We start from the raw sequence: 13,537 nt of genomic DNA, 5'->3' as shown, positions 1-13,537 counted from the left end.
TATGCATAAAATATATTTTTTATATTAAAAGCGTGATTTTCATCATAAATGGATTTTATGCATAAATTAGATGCATAAAAGAAATTCTTTTATATTAAAAGAGTGATTTTTATCATAAATGATTTGTATGCATAAAATATTAAAAGTGTGATTTTCATCATAATTGGATTTTATGCACAAATTAGATGCATAAAAGAAATTCTTTTATATTAAAAGAGTGACTTTCATCATAAATGATTTGTATACATAAACATATGCATAAAAGATTTTTTTATATTAAAAGTGTGATTTTCATCATAAATGGATTTTATGCTTAAATTAGATGCATGAAAGAAATTCTTTTATATTAAAAGAGTGATTTTTATCATAAATGATCTGTAGCATAAACATATGCATAAAAGATTTTTTTATATTAAAAGTGTGATTTTTATCATAATTAGATTTTATGCATAAATTAGATGCATAAAAGAAATTCTTTTATATTAAAAAAGTGATTTTCATCATAAATGATTTGTATGCATAAACATATGCATAAAAGATTTTTTTATATTAAAAGTGTGATTTTCATCATAAATGGATTTTATGCATAAATTAGATGCATAAGAGAAATTCTTTTATTCTAAAAGTGTAATTCCTACTAAATTGTATTTATGCATGGAAAGATGCATAAAGAATTTATTTTAATCCAAAAGTGTTATTCTCATCAATTTTAATTTTATGCATAGAAAGATGCATAAAGAAATCTATTTTTAGTTCAAAAGAGTTATTTTCATCAATTTTGATTTTATGCATAGGAAGATGCATAAAAGATTGATTTTCAATTCAAAAGTGTCATTCTCATTTAAAATGAATTTATGCATAGGAAGATGCATAAAAGATTGATTTTTAATTCAAAAGTGTCATTCTCATTTAAAATGAATTTATAAATAGTATGGATTGATGTGGAACAATCTGGAAAGATGTGAGTTCATTATAGAAACTGTATTTGTGAACTGTTTGTAAATGACTGTTTTATGTCAAGAATGCTGGGGAAGCATTTTGACTATCTTAAGAATGTGGTCTTAGAGACCTACCTAATAAAGTTGCAACAGCTGACGGAGAGTCAACGGAGGACATCTCGCGTAGCAAGGTCGACCGAGGTCTTGACTAGCCTCGGTTCGATTTAAATGGTGAGCTTCTAGTACGGTGGATGAGGGACCAAGGAAGCAGCCTATGAGTGAAGCGCTAGGTGACCTGCGAAGGATCCTAGAGGGTGCTGACCATACGATGCTCGGGCTCTGGGTTGCGGAAGATACCCACAAGTGCGTCGTGGAAGATATTGGAACAAGAAGTAAGAGTTGTTTTCTGAAACCGAGTATGGATCTGGTTGATTGACCTTGCTGGTCCTCAAACTGATGAGTCCATAGCTCTCTTATATGGATATGTTGGTTGATCTTGCTGATCTTCAACGAGGATTCCATCTTGATTTTTATAAGTGAATATTTACCGGGTACTATGAGCTAAGAACTATCAAAAAGGCCCCTGAGTGAGCAGGTGGTGAGCGTTCTGGTTACCAATGATGCCATAGATACTCCGGTGAAGGAATGATTGGAAATTTAGAGTCAACCGAATATTTTGGAGAATTGTGATCAGTGATACAATGGTTTCATTAAAGGATTGTTTTAAAAGATAGTTGATGCTGAGAAAAAGGCAATTTCATATTGGGTGTGTAAGTGGTGTGACTAGTTTTATGTTTGCATGAACATCCGGCTAGGGGGCCTGGGAACTCTTTTCCCTGGTACCTGGGACAAAACCTATAGGGTCCCCTGACTTGAAGATAGGCACCATGCTGGACAAACTCCAAGTCTCTGGTAGGCCCTCACACATAGCATGATTGAACATCACTGCTAGAGGCTCAAGCATGTCTCTGGCAGCATGAATAAAGTGCTTAGCTACTAATCCATCATGATCGTATGCTCTCCCAGTCCTCATCGTGTCGATGGCCTTCTTTACCATCTGTGCGAGTAAAGAAGGTACATGTATATGGGAATGGCTCAGGTGAGTAAGGAGAAAAGGTGGCTGCCTAGGAACTGTATATAGAGATGCTACATAACTGCCCCAAACCTCTGTAGAAGTAATAGCTAAAGCAGGGGAGGACTCATGGACCAAACGCCATGCCTTACTCGAGTCTTGGCTCAAGAAAAGCTTGTATAATTCGTGCTCTAGGTGAGCAAGGAAGGCCCGCTTCTTCCGTCGCACGAGGCGTCGGAGGGCAATACGTGACTGTTGGTGAGCAGTAACTCCCAAAGAAACCTCCTGCTGTAGTCGACCTCTCATCTCTCTGCACTCCTCATCATACCAGCTGTTATGGGGCATACTCCGAGAATGCCGTCTGTGTCCACGCTTAGTATGTGGATATGCCTCTCTCGCTCCATCCTGTAAAGTCTCTGTCAATATATGGGTCAGCTCCTCCAAAGGTCTCCCTGGCTCCTCTGTACATAGGCGTCTATAAATCCCATCCTTGTAGACATAATCCATCTCTGAAGTAAAAGTATACCGAGTATGATCTACACCCTGTGTCCTCTGAGCTGCTGTGGTAAGCTAAAAAGATATAGTCAGTGTCGATAGTGCACGATCCACTACAAGCCTAATGGGTCTAGGTCCAACTGTTGGTCCTCAATGCATGAGACAAAGCTCGGCATAGCCATAACATAGTCTATTGTGCTAGCACCATGTCTGTGGGAAACAAGTAAATCCAGCTGCTGCTGATGGAAACCTCTTAAGTATAGCCAGCCCATGTGCAGTCCCCATATCTATCAGGTATCTCCCATACTCTATGCACTCCCCATCCTATGAACACCTGTCTAACCCTATATCCATGGTGTCCAGCTCTCTCAACATCTCCTCCGAGGTATCATAAAAGGCTATCTACTGGCGGTTGCCCGCCGTCCAGGCATTGAAGTCCCCTAGGAGGATGATGTCTCCATCTCTAGAGAGAACTCCCATATGTCATCATCTAGCATAGAGAAAGGAGACTGCCCTCTAGGTGCCGCATATGCTGATGTACTAGGAGCAAAATAGCATATGGCAATATATAAGAATCTGCCTGTATCAGCTCTCAGTCTCACCCACATATATCTCGCCTGATCATCTCTTTGAACAATGTGGAAGTGGTTGCAGCTCCTCTCTCAAAAGAACTGCAACCCCACCTGATCCCCTACTACTGTGCTCTGATCTCGTCTCTCCTCCAAAGGCTGTCTTCCATCTGTATCCTGTCACCTATGGCATCATCTGGCCTGGGCCCTGGCCTGGGGCATGGTGAGTCTCCAAATATAAGACTATATTTCTATCTCTAAAGCTGTCCTCGAAGGCACCTATTCCCCTAACCTCTGTAAGCTCCCTCTGAAGGGTTGAAATCATCTCCTTGAGCGTTTTAACTTCCACATAAACTCTGACTTCTGCTTGAAGGTCTTCTTTCTCCTCTTTCCACCGCCTCCCTTCGTTGAATACCATTTCGAGAAAATTGGCCTTCTCCTTCCACCACCCCTCCATCTCTGCCTTCCATTCCTTCATCTCTTTCTCCACATTTGTTATCCTTTTATTTGTGACCATGAAGGTTGCCTTTGTGGCCGTCGGGGAAGCCTTGCGCAAGGGGAAAGCCATAAGAAGGGGAGGAGTGGGGCTCAATGCGGGTGCATTGTCTGGGGAGAGAGAGGGCTGTGGGAGGGGGTGTGGGGCTCAGGGGCTGAGAAAGACACAGAGAGAGAGAGAGAGACAAAGAGTAGTGCGCACGCGGGGGGGTGTTGTTGCTACAGGCAGCAGTGTAGAGAGGGAGAAAGAATGCGCGGAAGAGGGGGAGAGGGCAGGGAGGTGTGAGCAGAGGGCAGGGGGAGGTGGGGGTGGGGTGAGGGTACAGGCAGCAAGGATAGCTCGGGAACAATCACCCAAGTACATCTGATTTGTTTGAGCCAACTTTCGGCTTCCTATAGACATAAAAAAGTTCTCTCTCTCTCTCTCTCTCTCTCTCTCTCTCTCTCTCTCTCTCTCTCTCTCTCTCTCTCTCTCTCTCTCTCTCGGCCGGGCTCTGGAGGACTCACCTGCTTGCCACATGGAGGCCATGCCCAATTAGATGGGACAGTGGTTGACTATATTATGGGGGGTCCATGGAAGCAGCCACACTTGTTACATCTTTCTCAGTACTGCCACGACCCATTGAGGCTGATCACACTATCATATACCGCATCAGCCACCCATACCACAACCCCAAGAGCCTCGACGAGTTTTTTCCACCTTTTTCACAGGGAGGATGGTAGTGCAGGCTATCAGCCGCCTACAGCAGGTCAGAGATGCAGATCACACGAGATTACAGAGTGAGCATCTCATATATGCAGCGCGGACACTTTAGCACTGGTTTTTGCTCCCTTGTTTAACCGGGCACTCTCAGAGGGTCTCCCAACCGAGTGGACTATGCACACCATTGTACCAATTCACAAAGCTGGAGACATGCTCGATCCAAGCAACTACAAGACTATCATGATCGGCCATGTCAAACTTTATGGGTTAGTGCTTGAGGCAAAGTTGAGTCAGTATACAGAGAGGGAGGGGCTACGAGCACCAAGCCAGGCATGTTTGAGACGATCCTTCTCCACCATCAATCATATTTTCACACTGAGATGCATGATCAACCAGTCTCGAGCACGAGGGAGGAGGCTATATACTTGTTTTGTGGATTTCCGCAAAGCCTTTGACATGGTACCCAAGGAGACTCTTCCAGCGGCGGCTGATATCACTTGGCATACCACATGAGATGATATGGGGTATCTACACTCTATAATATGAGCAGCTCTTTGGACGAGTACGAAGTCCAGGAGGGATGTCAAACATTATCGCCAACACCATTTGGAGTCCAACAGGGGTGCCCACTCTCACCCACTCTATTTGGCATTTACATTGATGAGGCAGTGGATCTCATTGCACGAGGAGGAGGGGATGGTATTGACCTCTCAGGTACACCTATCCATATAGCATGAATGAACATCACTGCTAGAAGCTCAGCAAGCATGTCTCTGGCAGCATGAATAAAGTGCTTAGCTACTAATCCATCATGATCGTATGCTCTCCCAGTCCTCATCCTGTCGATGGTCTTCTTTACCATCTGTGCGGCGGTAAAGAAGGTACATGTATATGGGCATGGCTTAGGTGAGTCAGGAGAAAAGGTGGCTGCCTAGGAACTGTATATAGAGATGCTGCATAACTGCCCCAAACCTCTATAGAAGTAATAGGAGCTAAAGCAGGGGAGGACTCATGGAACAAAATCCATGCCTTACCCGAGTCCTGGCTCAAGAAAAGCTTGTATAATTCCTACTCTAGGTGAGCAAGGAAGGCCCGCTTCTTCTGTCGCACAAGGCGTCAAAAGGCAATATGTGACTGTTGGGAGCAGTAACTCCCAAAGAAACCTCCTGCTATAGTCGAGCTCTCATCTCTCTGCACTCCTCATCATACCAGCTGTTATGGGGCATACTCCGAGAATGTCGTTTCTTTCCAGGCTTAGTATGTGGATATGCCTCTCTCGCTGCATCCTATAAAGTCTCTGTCAGTATATGGGTCAGCTCCTCCAAAGGTCTCCCTGGCTCCTCTGTACATAGGCGTCTATAAATCCCATCCTTGTAGACAGAATCCATCTCTAAAGTAAAAGTATACCGAGTTTGTTGATCTGCACCCCATGTCCTCTGAGCTGTGGTAAGCTGAAAAGAGATAGTCAGTGTCAATAGTGCACGATCCACTACAAGCCCAATGGGTCTAGGTCCAACTGTGAAGTCCTCAATGCATGAGATAAAGCTCGGCATAGCCATAACATAGTCTACTGTGCTAGCACCATGTCTATGTGGGAAACAAGTAAATCCAGCTCCTGATGGAAACCTCTGCAAACCATTAAGTATAGCCAGCCCATGTGCAGTCCCCATATCTATCAGGTATCTCCCATACTCTGTGCACTCCCCATCCTATGAACATCTATCTAACCCTATATCCATGGTGTCCAGCTCTCTCAGCATCTCCTTCGACGAGGTATCATAAAAGGTTGTTGTCTACTCGTGGTTTCCCACCGCCCGAGCATGAGGTCCCCTAGGAGGATGATGTCTCCATCTCTAGAGAGAACTCCCATATGTCATCATCTAGCATAGAGAAAGGAGATTGCCCACTAGGTGCCGCATATGCGGATGTACTAGGAGCAAAATAGCATATGGAAATATATAGGAATCTGCCTGTATCAGCTCTCAGTCTCACCCACATATATCTTGCCTGATCATCTCTCCGAACAATGTGGAAGCGGTTGCAGCTCCTCTTTGAAAAGAATTGCAATCCCACCTGATCCCCTACTATTGTGCTCTGATCTCGTCTCTCCTCTAAAAGCTATCTCCCTCTAAAAGCTATCTCCCATCTATATCCTGTCACCTGTGGCATCATCTAGCCTAGGGCTTGGTGAGTCTCTGAATATAAGACTATATTTCTATCTCTAAAGCTCTCCTCGAAGGCACCTACATCAAGTTTAAGAGATCCATTACATCAAGTTCGAGAGATCCATTACAGTTCCAGGCTGAGGCCTGTAATCCTAACATGCGAAGCACGTGTTTGTCTTCATTGTTCCTCTTCCAGTGTCATGTTGATGAGATGGTAGGTGTAGGGGTTGCTGTCTCCTTACCTTTGCCCTTCTTGGCGACCTCTATCCGCTTCTCTGCTTCATCCACCTTCTTTTGAGTTTTGGTGATCACTTCCACCCAAGAGATGTCTTTGCCTCTTGTTGCTTCTCTTCTTTCTTGATTGCCCGTACCTTCTCCTTGATGACCTTGAGTTCTTCTTTCATCAAGGGTTGAATTTTGCCTTCTTCGAGTCCACCATTTGCCCTAACTTCTGTAAGTTCCCTCTGAAGGGCTGAAATCATCTCCTTGAGCGTTTTCACTTCCACATAAACTCTGACTTTTGCTTGAAGGTCTTCTTTCTCCTCTTTCCACTGCCTCCCTTCATTGAATACCATTTCGAGAAAATTGGCCTTCTCCTTCCACCACTCCTCCATCTCCGCCTTCCATTCCTTCATCTCCTTCTCCACATTCGTTATCCTTTTATTTATGACCATGAAGGTTGCCTTTGTGGCCGTTGAGGAAGCCATAAGAGGGGCAGCAGTGGGGCTCAATGCGGGTACATGGTCTGGGGAGAGAGAGGGCTGTGGAAGGGGGTGTGGGGCTCAGAGAGAGAGAGAGAGAGAGAGAGAGAGAGAGAGAGAGAGAGAGCAGTGGGGGGGGCTGCACACAAGAATGCAGAGAGAGAGAGAGAGGGTGAGAGAGAGAGTAGTGCACGCGGGGGGGTGGGGGGGAGACCTTTGGAGGAGCTGACCCATATACTGATGACAGAGACTTTACAAGATGCAACAAGAGAGGCATATCCACATAGTCAGCCGAGACAGAGATGGCATTCTAGGAGTATGCCTCAGAATAGCTGGTATGATAAGGAGTGCAGAGACGGTGTTCTGGGAGTATGCCCCAGAATAGCTGGTATGATAAGGAGTGCAGAGACGGTGTTCTGGGAGTATGCCCCAGAACAGCTGGTATGATGAGGAGTGCTGCAGAGAGATGAGAGCTTGACTACAGCGGGAGGTTTCTTTGGGAGTTACTACTCACCAACAGTCATCACGCCACAGTGGGTTAGATGATCAGCTCCCACATTTACATATGGATAGGAGATTGTGGAGTATACAGATGCATATACATATCTTGGGGTAGTATTCATCGACCCAGTGTTTTCTATGAGGAGAGCAGCCCCAAGACTAGATTGATTAGAGCACATGCAAGCTTAGGTGGATTGGAGAGGATGTGTTTGCAGGTTCAGTTTTAGGAACCTCTCGAACAAAACTCTGGCTCTTTGACACTCTAGTGACATCAGCTATGCTCTATGGAGTACAGATATGGGGACCCTCAGTGGGCCATCACACCACAGCAGGGTGGAGATGTATGAAGAGGCCTCTATGATTTCTCGCATGATTAGAACCAAGGCTTCATTACCTCATGACATTATTCGAGCAGAGCTGGCGGCTGTCCCTTTGGTGCCTGAGGCTCTTACTAGATCAATCTCCTTTATGAATGGCTTGTGGGACCTCCCTAGAGACAGATATGCACCTCTTGCCATAAAAACATTTTATAAATTCATTTCCAACATAAAATTTAATCTCTCTCTCTCTCTCTCTCTCTCTCTCTCTCTCTCTCTCTATACCATAAATTCATTTCCAACATAAAATTTAATCTCTCTCTCTCTCTCTAAACCACCGACACACACGCACACACATACACATGTACACACACACACACACACGAAGCATGCTACCCTTCATGATGATTTGCAAGAGCTAGCCTCTGGGGGGACACTCGCGTGAAGGGCCCATCATGGCTTCCCCCATTACAAGCGAAACACCCACGGTGGCTTCCTCTCCTCCGACAAGCAAGACCCCGACAAACAAACGGAGATTTATGTGATGACCAACAAGCGACTCTCAGCTTTTGAGATGGACATGAAGGAATGGATGAGAACGATGGAGACGGCCTTCCTCCGACAAAAGGCACAATGGAAGGAGGAGAACAAGAATCTCCAAGACAGGATCTCTCTCCTCCTCGAAGAGGAGAAGAAGAGCCTCCACAAGAGGATCTCCCTCTTGAGGCAACTAGAGGAGAAGGAGAGATAGTGGAGGAGGCGGACAAAGAAGCAATCAAAGAGGAGATAACCAAGACACTTACGGAGTGTCTTGAGAAACAAATGGATGCCAAGAAAGACGGATGGGTTGAGGTAGTGAAGAAGAACATCAAGCAAGAAGTCAAAGTGAACACACAAAAAGAGGGAGCCTCCATAGTCGACACCACCTTAGAAGAAGAGAAGATGAGGCAACCAAGGCGCCTCAACATCAGAGTTTCCGGCATCAAAGAGACCACACACTCCCTTGAACAAGATGGTAAGACACTTCGCTTGAAACTCGGATATAAGGAGGATGAGCCACTCCCTTTCTCCAAAGTGCATGGAGAGCAGGGAAGGATACAACAAAGGCAAGAGCCCTAATCCTACACTTCCCCAACAATGAGCAAAGGATTATCTTTATGAAGAAGAAGGTCCTACTACGAGGTCTACAGGAGGAGCCCATCATCTACCTTGATGATGATCTCACGAAGATGCAGATTGACCATCGAAGATCATGTGTGCCGCGGGTCCTCAAGGCCCGCAAGGAGGGGAAGCGAGCTATGTACCGCGATGGCCGAGTCATCATAGATGGCAAGGTCGTCTCATGAATAGGGACACACAACCTATGGGGGACACAGAGACTAGCTCATGAGCTACACATTGCAGTATGGAACTAATGGAACTACAATGGATATCTTTGGACACAGCCATGGAGATTGGAGCATGTGATGGAGAGACACAACATCATCCTACTCATAGAGACACACTAGAGCCCTCAGAGAGGGCTCCCTCGAGTAGAGGGTTACCAGTGGGCCTCAGTTTACAAACGGACCACCCAACATGGTATAGCTAGAGGATCCAGAGGAGTTGCGGTGCTATATAGACGAGAGCGAGGGGCAGCTGAGGACTCAGAGTAGTGGGAGAGGATCCAGAGGCACGCTACATATGGATCAGCCTACAGTTATCTCGCACCTAGACCATATACATAGCCCTCTCTACTACTTCTCACCCTTTGGATCATCCTATGCACGGACAGAGGGAGATGAGGGGCCCAACAGTCATGATACAAAGGCAAGAGCCCTAATCCTACAATTCCCCAACAATGAGCAAAGGATTATCTTTATGAAGAAGAAGGTCCTACTACGAGGTCTACAGGAGGAGCCCATCATCTACCTTGATGATGGGCTCACGAAGATGCAGATTGACCACCGGAGATCATGTATGCCTCAAGGCCCTCAAGGAGGGGAAGAGAACTATGTACCGCGATGGCCGAGTCATCATAGATGGCAAGGTCGTCGAATAGGGACACGCAGTCTATGGGACACAGAGACTAGCTCATGAGCTACACATTGCAGTATGGAACTGCAATGGATCTCTTTAGACAGAGCCAGGGAGATTGGAGCATGTGATGGAGAGACACGACATCATCCTACTCACAGAGACACACCAGAGCCCTGGAGGAGAGCTGTTGCTGAAGCTATTGCAGGTAAAACCTTGCCTTATGCCTTGATGTTACGAATCATTGTAAGTATTTTTCAAAAGAGTAGTTGTATTGTACCTAAAAAATAGAGGAGAGAGAGAGAAAGAAAGAAAGAAAGAAAGAATGATCTATTAACATCCATGGGAGGCCGAACTCGACATATGGGACGAGGATATTTCATTACATTCCACTTCGGGCATCGATAAAAAGAAAGAGGTAAAAATTAAAAAGGGGTAGTATCGTTGAGACTCTTATAAGAGTTTACATTACAATGGGATTCATTACATGGGGTGAAAATAGCTATAATCTAAGTAGGATATCGATTCACCCCTTTTGAGGGGGGTGAATCAATATCGTTGAGACTCTTATAAGAGTTTACGTTACAATGGGATTCATTACATGGGGTGAAAATAGCTATAATCTAAGTAGGATATCGATTCACCCCTTTCGGGGGTGGGGTATGGAACTCTCTCATGATTGCTTTCCCACCTTTGTACACTGCCCGTTTTCCATTCTTCCTTGCTTCTCTGACTTTGGCCAACTCTGCTCGCCTATTCTTGAGCTGCAGTGGGGTTAATTCATCAGCTATCCATACCTTTGTCCCTTGGAGAGACCTTGCTTGCTTCATGACTGCTATTTTCTTAGATTTGTCAAAATATGAGAACCTTCATGTGACAAATTACTGATCTTATTCTACATCTTCCTCAAAGTGTCCTTAACATCATCATCCCTTTCTGATTGGGAGCGCTTCATAGCTGCATCCAAATTATTGATCTTATTTTGCATCTTCCTTAAAGTGTCCTTAACATCATCCAAATCCCTTTTTGATTGGGAGCGCTTTACAGCTGTATCCAAATACGGCCCTAAACGACGGCGTTTCTTGTTGTTGTTTGCCTTGCGTCACGAACGACATTCATTGCACGCCATGTTTTGGGACACGAAGCAGTAAATGAACTGACATGGGCAATTTAAAAATGATGCCTAGCCTCAAATCCAACACTAGGCCCTTGGGTTTTTGTTAGCATCTTTGGCATTAAGGAGTGGATGGACTCCATGAACATCAAGTATTATGAGAGTAGGATTGTAAGATTTCCCCCTAGCCTCTCAAGATGTCCAGCATCTTTCCTTGTAATCAATCCCCTCTTCAGAAATATAAAAGATCTTGTTTTGCCTATTTTGGCCTAGAGAGAGAAAATATTCTAGAGAGAGATTATTCAAATTTTGAATATTTTTGGATAGAAAAATTCTCATCTTATTAAAATAAATTCCCCTGAAACAGAAGTTCAAAAAGATTTCCAGAAGGTGCATTAGAAATCAAGTATAATCTGTTCAAGAGGCCTTATCTTGAGGGTCAAGATTTTTTCGAAATTTTAAATTAAGGTTCCTATGGACCAATAAGATCAATCCATGTGTGGGGAGGAGATAAATCGAATTTGTAAAAGAAAAATACCCAAAAATGAATAAATGCTCACATAAGATGAAAAGTTGACTATGTACAAGGGTTATTAGTAAAAAACTATGAGTATTACTAAAAAAATGAGATATTTTGGGTATAATGATTCCATTTTGACACATGTGTAAGGAAGGGGAGTCCCTTCAAGGAGGCACCTACTTCACATGCTTGAATGAGTTTTAAACTAAAAAATAATGTGATATTTTTATCTCTCCTCTCTCTTGGATCAAACCGAATCAAAAAGGAACCGAACTAGGTCCAAATCTAGTCCAAATTCAACCAAACTCAATCTGGAAAATTCTAGAAATCAGTTGATCTTGGTTAGAGCCTCCCTCTCCTATAAATAGAACCTGAGTCCTTTGTAAAAAATAGGAGAATTATGCTATGCCATAATTATGCTGAAATAATGATAATTTTTACTATTCTCTAAAATTCTCTCCAAATTGAAGAAATTGAAGCTTCCCTCCTTCTTCAATCTCAATTGGTGGCTCCATCAACATACCAAACCAATTGATTGGTTGGGGGCCTCTACCGTGATCAAAGAATCAAGCAATTTGTAAGGTAAAGTGTGAATTTTGATCTTTTTCCATAATTTCTCAATGTTTCTCTCTTCTCAAGCCCTCTCATGCTTGAGAAGCTTAATTGGAATGGCTTTTTAATGCTATTGAAGTTAATTGATGAATGGTAGTAAGGAAATACATAAATTCCCATTTATGCTTAATTTTAATGGTCTTTTATGATTTTTGTCTTCTCTAAAATAAAAATGATGTTATGCCTCATTGAAAAAAAGCATTCCCCTCTCTTCTTTAGTAAATCCAACCATTCTTTATCCTAGATGAATGATTAATGGATAAAATCAAGTTTTTCATAATGTTTCTCTTAAATAAATAGAAATTGCTTACATTAGAATGAATTAAATACTCTTCGTGAAATTCTAGTTGATTTTAGAAAGTTAAAAAATTAAAAAATGGACAGCCATACAAAGGAGGTTATGGAGAAATTTTTTAAAATTGTGTAAAAATAAGTTTTACTTTTTTTATTCTAAAAGTGTAATTCTTACTAAATTGGATTTATGCATCGATAGAAGCATAAAGAATTTAAATTTATCCAAAAAGTGTTATTTTCATCAATTTTTATTTTATGCATAGAAAGATACATAAAGAATTTTATTTTTAATTCAAAAGAGTGATTTTCATCATAAATGATTTTATGCATAAATTAGATGCATAAAAGAAATTCTTTTATATTAAAAGAGTGATTTTCATCATAAATGATTTGTATGCATAAACATATGCATAAAAGATATTTTTTTTATATTAAAAGTGTGATTTTTATCATAAATGATTTTATGCATAAATTAGATGCATAAAAGAAATTCTTTTATATTAAAAGAGTGATTTTCATCATAAATGATTGTATGCATAAACATATGCATAAAAGATATTTTTTATATTAAAAGTGTGATTTTCATCATAAATGATTTTATGCATAAATTAGATGCATAAAAGAAATTCTTTTATATTAAAAGAGTGATTTTCATCATAAATGATTGTATGCATAAACATATGCATAAAAGATATTTTTTTATATCAAAAGTGTGATTTTCATCATAAATGATTTTATGCATAAAAGAAATTCTTTTATATTAAAAGAGTGATTTTCATCATAAATGATTTGTATGCATAAACATATGCATAAAAGATTTTTTTTATATTAAAAGTGAGATTTTCATCATAAATGGATTTTATGCATAAATTAGATGCATAAGAGAAATTCTTTTATTCTAAAAGTGTAATTCCTACTAAATTGGATTTATGCATGGAAAGATGCATAAAGAATTTATTTTAACCCAAAAGTGTTATTCTCATCAATTTTGATTTCATGCATAGAAAGATGCATAAAGAAATCTA

At 42.0% G+C, this 13,537-nt stretch overlaps 2 pseudogenes; both read right to left on the bottom strand.

The window, feature by feature from the left end:
• Positions 1–5,441: 5,441 nt before the first annotated feature.
• Positions 5,442–6,270, bottom strand: LOC147638179 (uncharacterized; annotated as a pseudogene).
• A 365-nt stretch (positions 6,271–6,635) lies between these two features.
• LOC147638178 (uncharacterized) lies at positions 6,636–7,144 on the bottom strand (annotated as a pseudogene).
• Between the last annotated feature and the right edge of the window lie 6,393 nt (positions 7,145–13,537).

The sequence above is a fragment of the Cibotium barometz genome, chromosome 5 (assembly GCF_041138505.1).
Source record: "Cibotium barometz isolate CiBa-2024 chromosome 5, ASM4113850v1, whole genome shotgun sequence".
NCBI lineage: Eukaryota > Viridiplantae > Streptophyta > Polypodiopsida > Cyatheales > Cibotiaceae > Cibotium > Cibotium barometz.
This window is presented reverse-complemented; position numbering and strand designations above follow the sequence as displayed.